Genomic DNA, 12597 nt, shown 5'->3' with positions numbered 1-12597 from the left:
CTTCCATGTAATCTAATCCAGTGGTTCTCAACCTGGGGGTCGGGACCCTCCGGGGCATCACAACATTATTTTGGGGGGGTCGCAGGGTTATTGTCAGAAAAAATAAAAGAAAATGATTATCATGATTCAATTTCCCGTACCAATTATTAAATGTATTGTAAAGTTATATAAACTATATGTAAACTGTATGTGAGTGAGTGAGTGAAATCAGTGTGTGAATTAGGGCATTCACAGACTAGTCGACTAGTAAAACCACTAGTCGACACTGTGCTTAGTAGTCGACTAGTCGTTTTTTTTTTTTTTTTTATCTTTAACACATTAAGTGCCATAGACGACCTAACTCGTCTTACATAATCCAGCGCTTGAGTGCCAAGGACGAGCTAACTCGTCTTACATAAACATTTTTTTTTTTTGACGGTGGGACATCAATCAACCCCTTTTACATCTTCGAGATAACTATTGGAGCAAGAGAATGTGTATAATCTATTTTACCGACCACTAAGTGGCGACAGAGACAGAGAGAAAGCCACAGCCACGGACCCGTGGACCAAAAGCAGCCGCCTCCCGCGGAAATGGCTTGGCGATTTTACAGTCAGAAACGAAGGAGCCTCATTCTCATACTGTAGGCGGGGACGCTTCGCGCTGCTGCGGTGGGGGGTTCCAGAAATGGACTGGGTGAGCAGCATAAAGCCTAGAGTCGCACGGGGCTTAATCGGGGCTCTCAAACCCAAGAGACAGTGAGACCTATCCACACTCGCTGCCAGGGAGAGGCTGCTCAACTCGCTGGAAACTCCCAGCAGCACAGACGGAGGGAGGAGCCCGGAGACACACACACAGAACGGACAGAGATCCCCTCCCCCCAGAGCCGCGGAGCAACGCGCGAACACACACACACACACACACACACACACACACACACACACACACACACACACACACACACACACACACACACACACACACACACAATACAGTATACAGACTCGCCCAAAGGCACCCACAATCACAGGCAGGTGACTATTCTGCTGAATTTCACAAAACTGCGATTATCTCAGCTTGCTGTCTCATACGCTAAAACCATGCTGTACTCAACGGCTAATATCTACATAACTACTAACTCTGCAAACTAACTCTTTTAGACAGAGAAAGCACACATTCTATTAGTTATTTTTAGATGATTGGTGTTCACGAAGTGTTAACAGAAAACAGATCCTCGGCTGTTGTAAAATGAGCCAGAATCCTCAAAAAAAAACCTGGCACAACTTACCTACAGGATTGAAAAAATGGCTGGCACTCAATGTGTTAAGAAAGAACATGAGGTATTTACACGACATACATGGACTATCATATCCCATATCCCCCACAAAGAACATCAAAACAAAACAAGAAAACTGCATAAGATACACAATAATCCAAGAACAAACAAGACTATTGGACAAACAACCAAACAAAAACAATGCATTCAAAGTAAATACATAGATCTTGCCCTGTTGCCAGCTAGGAAATGCATAGCTTTAAATTGGAAAGCATCCAATCCCCCAGCTGTAGTTCACTGGTGGAATGAACTCTCAAGCTACCATACGTTGGATAACATTTACTACAAGAGCAAAGGCAGATTCTTAGACATCCCCAAAATATGGCAACCACATACAGAGTTTGACTTTAAGAACTTTTTACCCCAGCGTCATTAGGCTTATCAGGATAGGAGCTGAATGCATTGTTTTTGTTTGGTTTGTTGTCCAATAGTCTTGTTTGTTCTTGGATTATTGTGTATCTTATGCAGTTTTCTTGTTTTGTTTTGTTGTGTTTTGATGTTCTTTGTGGGGGATATGGGATATGATAGTCCATGTATGTCGTGTAAATACCTCATGTTCTTTCTTAAAGATAATAAAATAAACGACTAGTCGACTAGTCGACTACCTTTAGGGATGACTAGTCGACTAGTAAAATTCACTAGTCGTGAATGCCCTAGTGTGAATGTGTGTGCGCTGTTTGGTTGGGCAGCAGCGGCAGGGGGGGGGGTCACGACCCCCAGCCTAAAGTTTTTTGGGGGTCGCGGCTCAAAAAGATTGAGAACCACTGATATAATCCAAATTCTACAATATGTAATCGATCAAACTTCATCAATCTATCAAGGTATTGGGACACTTTCTCCCCTTCTCCTTTCCCCCCTTCATCAATTCCTTCTTCCTCTCTCTAGTTGCCAGTAAACAGAGGAGGGAGGTTATCCAATCAGAAGCGAAGCGATCTCGTTCCCAGTCGCCCACTCTCCCAGCCGACTTCATACTGCCACCGTTCACACCAAACAACCCTATTGGTGAGTGACACACACACACACACACACACACACACACACACACACACACCTATGAATACAGCAATTTAGTTTGAATTTGATTTTTTCCTCTGTGTGTTTTCACGATTTGTTTATCTACTTGACAATCACACAACACATTTCCAGGGCAAACGGCCGTCATGGCCGTAATTCTAAAATGAAGCATCCGCAAGGCCTGTTTGGCTGTTTTGAACTGGCCCTTGTGCCCTTAATAGAAAGTTGTGGATTTCCTCGTTTAAAACTCCATCCGATGCTGCAAATAAACATCAACAGTAGCGCAAGATTTCTCCCGCATATACAGATCCTTTCCAAAAAATTAGAATATCATGGAAATACCGTGGATGACCGTGGGCTTCAGCGGATTGTCAAGCAAAGACGATTCAAAAATTTAGCGGAGATTCAGAGGGAGTGGACTGAGGCTGGAGTCAGTCATAACTGAGAAGTAACTGATGATTTTCTTCACACTATTCTAAGTTCTTGAAATACTGTTTCATACTTACTTACTTGAAATACTTCATTACTCACTTTGTGTGTAATGAATCTACAATCTATGAAAGTTTCACTTTTTGAAAATAATTATGAAAAAAAACGAACTTTTCCATGATATTCAAATTTTTTGGAAAGGATCTGTATATGTGTAACGTTAACATAAACATTAACAGGTAATCATTAATTAAACAGAGGGAGAGTGAGAGAAGCGATCGTAACTGCTAAGCTATTTTTAATTGCTACGTTAAGTAGATCTGAATAGCGTGTAAACAACTGCGGTTAGCGAGAAAGTTGGTAAAAGGTGGGAGCTGTGAGTGCTTGAGCAGTACTAGTGTAAGGTGTCCATCCATCTTCAACCACGTATCCGGAGTCAGGTAATTAGCCACTGTAATGAAGAATAACGTGAACGCCCTACTGTGCCTCTGAATGGCTTACGCTGATATGCTTACCCTAACAGCAACCAATCATGACTCCTCATGCCGATACCCAACCTCCTCGTGCCTAAACCCAACGCAATCAGAGCCGGGGTAGGGCGGGTCTTACCTAGAACCAATAACGCTTGATTTACAGATTCTGAAAGCTGAAGATCCCATCTTTTCAAAACGGTCTAACAAAATGGGTACGTGACTCAAAAATGAGCACGCAAAGCTAGAAATGAGCTTTCCACTATTCTATAGATGGTTTTCACCAGAGCGCAACCCCACAGCACTTCCTTTTTCTCAGCATTCGGCAAACTGCAGAAATATTCACTCGACATCGTTACTTTTGTTTTTGCTGCTCAGCTGTATAGACGGTTTTCACGGAATGGTCAGTCCTGCACTTGAATGGTTTTTTTTCTTTTATATCCATAGCAAACACTGCAACAGGAAGTGAGCGGGGGTTCAATTTAGAATGTTTTTGTTGTCAAGTTAAAACCGTCTATATAGACCACCTTCCATCGCCGGTTTTCTTTTCAGAGGCCCTAAAATGCCTTAATTAAGGCTTAATTCCAGGCTTGAATTTCCATTCAGAGATTTCTCGAATTTCTGCCTCATCTTCTTTCTTTCTCTCATTTCATCTCTCTCTCACTCTGCAGGTCAGCACTTTGTGGTTCCCAAAACAGGGTTTTTCTGTAATCTCTGCTCCGTCTTCTATGTGACTGAAGGCACCGCCAAGAATCTCCACTGCAGCAGCCAGAAACACTACGACAACATGAAGGTACACACGCGCACACACACACACACCACATTGGATGTACAACATTCTCTCTATGGCATTGAGATTCCCACTGAGAAAATCCAATTTGCACAAAAATACACAAGCATGAAGTGACTCTCTCACACACACACACACACACACCTCCGTCACATCCTTACATGATTGTTCTCCCCTCATAGAAACATCTCAAGACGCTTCAAAAGGTTCAACAAGAAGTTCCGCTCAAGGCTCCGCCTCTGATGGACCCTGACTCCACCCACTAAGTTTTATTCATTTTATTTTTGTTTTTTGAGTTGATAATTTTGAAGAAAAACTGAAACTTGACCTTGGAAAACACACAAAGCATCTTGACACATCGTTGCCTGCGAGTTTGTGCTTTTTTTTTTTTTTTTGCTTTTACACCTAAAACCGCTTCATGTTGTGACGATGCTACGGTACAAGTGTCCCGGTACAGACAAATTCTGTCAATAGGAAGGTAAAGTTAAAGTCTATCTTGTTAGTGCCATCTGCAGTATTAGCTGTAGCCATGCTAGTGCATATTCCCATCGTTAGATCCTTGGATCTTGGCTTGGTATGAATGTAAACACGATCTATATTATAATCTGTATCAACCACATGGTCTCTACATCATAAACAAACACATTTTAGAGTCATATTAGCAAGGAAAGATCGAAGGGGAGTCTGAGAATTAGCTAGTCTTTGCTGTCTTGTTTCAAGCTTCAGGAGGGAATTTTTCCATGTCCGCAATGATCGATGAACTGTTATAATAATCATAATGTAACTTCTGTTTTGAGCTTGTTGTTCTTTTGTTCCCTTTAAAAATGTATCCAAAATGACACTCTTCCTCCTACAAAGTTTGCCACAAAAAGAAGAAAAAAAGGGCTTCAAAGTGTCAGGATCTATTCAGTTTGTATGTCGTTATTGGAAAAATGCCACTTTAACTGAGTAATTCATCTTTCAATTGGGCAATCTTTGAGTTGTTTGCGGGGTTTTCATGTATATTTTGCACAATTGAGAACTGTCAGTTTTTATGTGATCATTTTCAGTTACTAACATCTACAGGGGGCAATCCAACCACTTTGACGTCTATTCTAATTCACCTTATGTAGCCCCGCCTACTTGACCCGTTTGTCTTATGACTTCCTGTTCAAAACGCCAGCTGTTTTCCCAGGTCAAACCAGAGATCGTCTCCGCTCAAAGCTAGTGACTCACTGGAAGCAGGCTGCGGTGCGGGGAAGAAGCTCTGCCACAGGAAGTGTAAACACAATCTGTTCCAATTGTGTTTACACTTCCTGTTAGTCTCTCAAGTCAGACTGTCTCTTCTACATAGAATTGCTGGTGAATTTGGGGATTCACCCAACCACTTCCCTGTCACTATTCTGATTGACCTAATCCTCATTCAGTTTGCATCCATTTGTCACATGTTCTTTTGGGGGTACCAACAAGTGCCATTTCTTTAAACGAGGGTCCAATGTGATGATTTGTCTCTGCTGTACATTTTGCTCAGTTCTGTTCTTAAAAACAGAATATTACTTAAAACTTGTGTGTCTGACCTGATCTGTAATTAAAGTTCATTAATAAATTTGAATTTGCTGTATATTTGTCTTTATTAAGATTGTGTGGTAGGGGAGTGGATCAGTAGATGTTGGCATATGGGGAATCTGTAATCAATAAAGAAACGGGTGAATTTTAAGGTTTCTGTCCCATTGGTGGATGGTGGCTCTACTTTTCAGATTGAGAGAGCTAACAAGACTTCCGGTCTACTTTTTCAAAATCAAAGAACCAAACGCCATGGAAAAGGGTTTATTTTCTACAATAACGATAAACTAAGCATTTAAACGAAGCTACACAATACAAATGATCAGGATCAGCTTTATTGGCCAAGTATGTGTGGACATACAAGGAATTTGACTTCAGTATATGTTGCTCTCAATTTACTTACAAGGGGGAAAAGTGTATGCAAACCAACTAAAACAATCAAATCAAAGGTGCATAAAGCAAGTTAGCTGCTATTTACATTATATACAATAAGTGTGATGTAGGGTGACAATATGTATGTAGGATAAATTAATTATAATAGTTGAAAAATAGTTGTGTACAAACTAAGTTTAGGGTTATACGCTATAAGTCAGATATTGCACAGTGGTTTATAGATCTATACAAGCAAAGTTTTTGGACAATAATTGCACAGTTATTGCATCGTTATTACACAGTTAACATGTTTCGCCTTAGTGTAGTGTGTGTCGAGGGGTATGTGCATGAGGTAGGTGCAACAGGTAAAGTCATTCAAGGTAAAGTGACAAGTGTACACAGTGAAGTGTTCAAATGAAGTGATCAAGTGTTCATCATCAGAGTGATGGCCTGTGGGAAGAAACTTATGTCTGGTTGTTTTGGTGTACGGCAGCCTGTACCGCCTATTATACAATCTTGTCAGACAAATATTGTCTTCTCAGTATCTAAATGAGGTCTAAGAGTCATAGAGATATATGCTTTTTCAGCTCTCTCAAACATCTGAAAAGTTCAGTTTGAATCCAATAGTTAGCGGTAGTGCAACGTTTTGTGAATGTCAACCGCCATTAGGAACCAATGAAGAAGAAGAAGACATTCTCAACTCAAGAACAGACTGGAAAATGATCGCATCAAGCTGGAGCTAAAATAATTGTTACAAATTAACTCGGGGAATGTGGGGGTGCTACATTTGCATTTTAGAGGAGGAGACCGTAGGAGCTTAGAAGTCTATTCCATTCTGATCCACACTCCATTTCAGAAGGGGGCGGTAATGCACCAAAAGCTGTTTGCCAACCGCCATAAAACACCCGAAGAAGAAGAAAGTCTTGTCGTGTGTTGTGTTGTTTTCGCTCGCTTAGCAGAAGAAGAACAAGATATCACAAGTTTGAGGAGACCGAGCCAGCAAAATACCCGACATAACAAAAGGTATGAAACGAAAACAGTCTTGTGAAAATTATGTATGGGTTATCATCAATGCTGGAAACCATGTTTGTTAGCACTTGGCGGCGATTTAGTTTAGCGGCTGCTATCCAGTTATCAAAGAAAGTATGCACTATCAATCCAAGCAATGTGTGTTCTCAAGTCGGTCAGTGGTTCGCCTGGTACAGAAAGGATTTGAAGACTCGGGCAGTGGGTTTAAGACGTAAATACTCAAAGTAAAAGTCCTGCATGAAACATCCTAACATAGGTATTAGCATTTAGCAGCAAAATGTAGTTACAGTATTAAAGTGAAAGTAGTTGCGGTGGTCTCTGACTGATATTTTAATATGACATCATTAGATTATTAATAGGCATGTTGTAACGTCAGCTGCTGGTGGTGGAGTGAAGCTACAGTAGGTCGGGCCCCTCCAAAGGTGAAAGGAAATACAGTTTGCGAAATGTTTAAGACGGCAACATGGGCTATTTCATGACAGTCCTATATAGGTGAATCAATCTATGAAAAAAAAGCACTTAACCCCAAAAAAATTGAAACAAAAGGTTTCTCAATGGATTCTGGTAGTATTGGGTCTCCTAAATAACATACTAAAAGTCTACCAAAATCTACCTCCCAGAAAGCCGCCGTTTCCAAGATGGCGGCCCAGATGGCGGCGAGGAGCTTAAAGGAGAACTTACCTCCAAAACACTTTTTTTCAGCTTTTAACCAATATATATGACTTTGGGGGTGATGTGTGAAGAATTCTGGTCAGAATTTCCACATTTGACACCAAACTGTTGCCATTTTACCATTTGTATCATTTTTCAGCAGCATATCTGGCATAAGCGCCCTCTAAGGGTCAAAGACTGCTTTTTTTTGTGCCCTCAAATGAATGGGATATTTGGTACAACCTGACGTCACGGTGGGTTTAGCGCGTGCATCTGGTGCATCTCCAAAGCCTATACAACTAGGCAAGATGGAAAAACCTTACTTAGTATCAGGCTCCAGAGGGCTCTAACTGAAGTAAAAAAAAATCTGTTTGCTCTTAAAATACTGAACCAAACGTCGTCAAAGTTGGCACATGTCTTAATTATAGTTAGTTTCCCGCTGAATGTGTCATTACTTTATTGATATCTTACCTGGATAAGCTCGAATGATGATGTTTATATTATCAGTCCGAGTTGCAAGCACTGTCTCCAGCCCAGGCAGGCGAGAGTCGTACTGTTACATGGACGAGCCCCAAGCTCCGCGGGCGCGCGCAGCAGGCCAGCAGCAGCTGGGCTCTCTGTGCTCTGAGAGCAGCAGAGAGAGCAGTCTGATATTTCCGCAAACAAATATGGTCGCAGTTTAGCACACATGTAAAATATAACGCTATACTACGACGTGACAACGTGACAAAGTTTCTCTAAACACATCGGCTACTATCATATTTCCCTACATCCCTCCTACTGAGATTATATCGGTAATGATTTTGGACAGACTGAATGCGCGGAGGAGAGATCTGCAGCTCTGCCCTGAGTAGCCCTGAGAGACACTCGCCTCGCTCCGACTACTGTGCCCGTCTGTGAAAAGCGTCCTGTCCAGTCGCACCTTCGCAAACAGATGCGGGATTCCCTCAATCCTGTACCCAATCTCAGACTGTATTCTCTAAATCGCACACCAGCTATTTCTGTCTACGTGGAGAAATCTCGCATTGTGTTACCCCCCAGAGCGAGAGGTTTGTCCTCACTGTGTGCTGTGTGCTGCGAGCAGCGAGGCTCTTAACGTAAGTTTAGACAAGCCACATGCAAGCCACGCACACACACATGGGACAAAATGGGACAAAAATAATTAAATTTCTAGTTCGCCACTGAATGGCCAAATTGATATAACTATCAACCATTTCAGGATTTTCTGTTTCCATACAGGCCACCAGCGTTGGCTAGTTGATGATATTTATAAAGATATCGCCCCTCTCAAATAAATTATTTTTGAGGCAGTAGGCAAACTGTAATGGCGTCGATTTCCGAAAAAAAATCTTGACTTAACACAGCCAAAGAGTCTAGTATAGACAAGAGTATATGTCATTTCTTGGTTTTTTCAATAGGTATTTTCAAATCACTGTTCTAATACATATCTAGGGGGTAAGTCCTCCTTTAAAATGGCTATATCCCAAAGTCAGAAAATGATGCAAAGGATTTTTCAACTGATTCTGTTACCCCTGGACATGCTTACGAACATACTAAAAATCCAGGAAAATACACCTAACTGAAAGGCTTAATTTTCAAGATGGCATCCAAAATGGTGTCCGACCAAGCTTAAAATGACTATATATCGCAATAGAAATTAATTATACGAATGATTTTTCACTTGATTCTGGTACCTCTAGTCATGCTTATGGACATAGTAAAAAACCTAGGAAAATACACCTTCCGGAAAGGCTTCATTTTCAAGATAGTGTCCAAAAAGGCGATCGGGGAGCTTAGAATGGCTATATCTCAAATAGAAAAAAATGTTACAAAGGATTGTTTTAACTTCTGGTACCTCTATACATTAAGAACAAGCAAACAATCTAGATAAATATATCTGCTAGAAATGTGTCATTTTCATCAGGGCCATCCATTAACTCATTGAGTGCCAGCCACTTTTGGAGAACGGACGCTCCCAGTGCCAGAGTTTCAGAGCGTTTTCAGTGATTTCTCGAGGCCCACAGAATATTGTGTGATATTACTATGTAAACACTGAACATGCACAAAGAACGATGAGACTCTCTTCTATCATCTGCAAAAAAAAGTTTATTGATACCATTTTCCGTTCTTTAGTTATGAGCCGGAGAAGATAGGCTGTTTTGAGCAAAAAGACAGGTTTCAAATTATAAGCTGAGATATTCAGCCTTTTGTGAAATGAAGCATTTCAAGCACATTCACTGACTCTAGCTAATATTTTCTGATGTAGTGACGTGGTGTAGTTGTGTGGTGCCTGCGTGCCCCACCCCCCTCTCCCCCCCTCAGCTGCAAACTCCTCCCCACACTAACACACAGCCTACACGCAACCAGTCTATTTTCGGAGCGCTTCGTTTTTGTGCGCCGGGCGGCTCCCAGCGCGACAAGGAAATGGCAAACCGGACTGCAGGGAAAGGTTTGGCCCTTCGGCGTCGGGTGCTGCCTTTCTGGCGGGTAATCGTGTGGAGAAACTATATGCAGACAGACAGACAGAGGCAAAGGAGCTCAGTTGTGTGCGCGGATTGACTGCGGTTCGCAGACAACGTCAGCTGCAGACAGAGCAATCTATATGCCTCTGGCTGCAGCATGCATCGGTTTCTCTTTGATCACGGCTTTTTCCTCCTGTTTTCCAGACCTTTCTGTAATCTGGAGAGCACCGTCGCCACCTAATGAGTCCGTAAAATAGGTTATACACCTTCATAGCTCCCATATTTGTACATGAGATGCCTGAGGCTTTAATCCACGTCCCACCGTCAAAAAACGCAATTGACGAACATACTTGTCCTTGGCACTCTACGTTACTAAACGAAATGACGAACATACTCGTCCATGGCACTCAATGAGTTAAAGACAACACACATCAAAGAAGAGGAAACAATATTCATCCCATTGTCAACTTCACTGCTGAGACAGAGTTCCCAGGTAAGAAAGAGGAGTTCCTGTCAAGAGATCTGAATAAACAGAGACTGATCAAAATGATAAGTGATGAACTGAAAGAACGGAATTGCACTGTGGTCAATTCACTTGGAGATGCTGATGTAGACATAGTAAGGGCCGCAGTGGGATCATCTCTTCTTCACACCACTACGCTGATTGGAGAAGATACTGATCTCCTCGTCTTACTCCTTTACTATGCACAGAGAGATAGTAAGGGCCTTTATTTCAGATCAGACAAGTCGAAAGCTGATGGCAGTTTTAAAGTGTATGCCATAAACCATTTGAAAGAAGTACTCGGATATGAAGTGTGTTCTCAGTTGATGTTCATCCACGCTGTGACTGGCTGTGACACAACTTCTCGGATCTTCGGAGTTGGCAAAAAGACTGCGTTCCAGAAACTTGTAAAAGGTGATCCTGTCATTCGGGCTTGTGCCAATGCATTCACTGTACCAAACCAGACAACAGATGTGATCGATGACCTTGGGTGCCAAGCAATGGCTGTCCTCTTTGGTGGGAAGTGCACAGATTCGCTTGCGACAATGCGATATAACATTTTCAGCAAGAAGGTTGTCTCAGCTTCATCAACTGTAACGCCTGAACGTCTACCACCAACTGAATCGGCTACCATATTTCACTGTCGTAGAGCATACTACCAAGTCATGGTCTGGATGGGAACAGATGATGGTAGGGATGCCCTAGACTGGGGGTGGAACCTGCAGGACAATAGATTTGTCCCACTCATGTCAACAATGAATGTTGCTCCAGACAGCCTCTTGAAGGTCATTCATTGTAACTGTACCACTGCCTGCAAGACACTCCGCTGCTCATGCAGGAAACATGGACTACCTTGTACAACTGTCTGTGGACCATGTCAACTTCAGGAATGTGACAATCCACATAACAAGTTTCACCCAGTGGATCTTGAAGATGATGATGAATAAAGACCACAATAAGTGTGCAATTTATTGTGTTCAACACCAAAACCAGCTTTTTAGGTTGAATAGTAACCATTTTTAAGATATATGCCAATGTAAGCTACTGGCATAACAGAATCAGTTGAAAAATCCTTTGCATCATTTTCTGAATTTGAGATATAGCCATTTTAAGCTCCTCGCCGCCATCTGGGCCGCCATCTTGGAAACGGCGGCTTTCTGGGAGGTAGATTTTGGTAGACTTTTAGTATGTTATTTAGGAGACCCAATACTACTAGAATCCATTGAGAAACCTTTTGTTTCAATTTTTTTGGGGTTAAACCATATATTGACTCACCTAATATGACTGCTAACCAGGTACTGTAAAATTAGAACAATAAAAGTATGAGCAGGGTTCAGACAAGATGCTCCTCTTAAACGTCCTGGTTTAAGAGGGCTGTTGGAGACTGAGAGCACTTGGATCTTGGAATAAAGATTTCATTGAGGAAAACACCCTGTCTTTAGTATTTTCTATTTTCTTTAGTACATTTTGTAAAAAATAAAATATATATACATTTATATATACAGTATATATATCAGAATCAGGGAATATATATATATATATATATATATATATATATATATATATATATATATATATATATATATATATATATATATATATATAGTATATATATGATCGATAATTGATCGTTAATTTTCCTGAATTTCAATTGTGGAAATGTATTCAAATGCCAATCTACTACAAAGCAAGGTGTGTGTTTGTGTGTGTGCCCCCAGATGGAGCAGCAACACACAGACCCGGTTCCTCGCCTAACCAACCATCCAAGGGACGACATGTTCTCCTCAGGTGCGAGGATGAGCGCAGGCTATCCTGTGTCTCCGCCCTTTGCTTCCCTTGGGCATTTGGTCGGACGCTCTGACAGACAAAGTGGCAGTAGCTCAGTGGACTCCTTGTTGAGCTACCAGAGCCCTACCGCTGATGCCTCTTCTGAATTTTATTCATCTTCTTCATCGTCTTCATCCTCTACCCACGACGTCCCGTCCATTCCAGAATTAGCAGAATGTCCAGTGTCCAATAAG

Source organism: Poromitra crassiceps, assembly GCF_964638095.1.
Source record: "Poromitra crassiceps genome assembly, chromosome: 7".
Classification (NCBI taxonomy): domain Eukaryota; kingdom Metazoa; phylum Chordata; class Actinopteri; order Beryciformes; family Melamphaidae; genus Poromitra; species Poromitra crassiceps.
The sequence above is the reverse complement of the archived record's forward strand: the minus strand, read 5'-3'. Positions refer to the sequence as shown.